A 1,650-nucleotide genomic window follows, 5' to 3' on the forward strand; every position below is an offset into this window, starting at 1 on the left:
GGAAGGCTGAGGCGGAAGGATCGCCGGAGCCCAGCAGGCGAGGCTGCGGTGGCCAGGAGTGGCCACTGCACTCCAGTCTGGGCGACAGAGTGAGACCTCAACTCAAAAAAAAAGAAAAGAAAAAGCACAAAATATTAGAAAATAAATATAATGAAAATAGCGTAAGGCGGGGTGTGGTGGCTCATGTCTGTAATCCCAGCTCTTTGGGAGGTCAAGTCAGGAGGGGTTGCTTGAGGCCAGGAGTTTGAGATCAACCTGGACAACATAGCAAGACCCCGCTATGGGGCCCTGCTATTGCTACTAAACAAACAAACAAATAAAATTAGCCTGGTATGAAGGTGTATACCTATAGTCCTAGCTACTTGGGAGGCTGAGGTAGGGGGATCACCTGAGCCCAGGAGGTCCAGGCTGTGGTGAGCCATGATTGTGCCACTGCACTCCAACCTGGGCAAACTGTGTCCTTGCTAGATAAAACTAAATTCCAGTTAGCTGAGCTTGTCTGATTCTGAGGTCTGCTGTCTCCATTACAAGGATAGATGATTAGCAAGCAGCAGAGAGAAGTTAGTGACATGTCAGCACTGAACTGGGACTCTCTCTTTGGCTTTGTAAGCAGTAGTGAGGAAAATGGAAAAGATCATTTTTGCCTTCTGCTGGAGCTGGGTGCATCCTAACCCACCTTGAACACTTAGCAAGTGGAAAACCTCCCACGCTGGAGGAATGGATGTCAAATGGTTCAATGTGTGGCTGATTTTTAAGAATAGTGTATTCCTGGAGAGGGATGACCTGGGCACGGTTTCTCCAACTTTCTCCAACAGTCACTGCACCGGGGAAGGAGGTGTTGGGAGGTGCCTTTTGTCCCTTCTTGTCTTGCTGTTCACCTGGCTCTGCATGGTGTCCAGGGTTGACGATCAATACAGGAGTAGATATAAAACCAGGCATACCTGCCTGCCCTTAAGTAATGTGATTTCAAGAGGAAGGTCTCACCCTCAGATAAGTCAGGTTTCAAGTAAGAATCTGAATTAATTTTGACAACATAATCCAGAGTGCAGAATTTGCCTCCAGGCTATGGGTTTTTTCTGTCAACCCCACTAAGGATAGAGAGAGAATTGAGGAGAAAAGGATCTTTCTTTCCGGGCGAGTGAAAGCTCATTAGTACTGTTGTTGTGACTAGATGGTTCAATAAGCTCCTTTGGAGTGAACAGAAAATGGAAATGAAAGCTCAGGCTGTTCTTTCTTCCTCCCTCTGTACTTCCACTCCCTTCTTTCTTTACTCTCTCTCCCCTCCCTTCCATATTTCTGGAGATCGATGCTATTTCAAGACAGTGTTTCCTAGCTTTGGTTTCTTATTTATTAATATTTTTTAGAGACAGGGCCTCACTCTGTCACTTAGGCTACAGTGCAGTGGCATGATCATAGCTCACTGCAGCCTCAACCTCCTGGGTCAAATGACCCTCCCACCTCAGCCTCCCAAGTAGTTGGGACTAACGGCTAATTTTTTATTTTATTTTATTTTATTTTATTTTGAGTTGGAGTCTCACTCTGTCACCCAGACTGGAGTGCAGTGGCCGTTCCCGGCCACCGCAGCCTCGAACTACTGGGCTCTGGCAATCCTTCCACCTCAGCCTTCCAAGTAGCTGAAACTACAGGTGC

The sequence above is a fragment of the Carlito syrichta genome, unplaced genomic scaffold (genome assembly GCF_000164805.1).
Source record: "Carlito syrichta isolate Samal-C Ts95f unplaced genomic scaffold, Tarsius_syrichta-2.0.1 Scaffold135610, whole genome shotgun sequence".
NCBI lineage: Eukaryota > Metazoa > Chordata > Mammalia > Primates > Tarsiidae > Carlito > Carlito syrichta.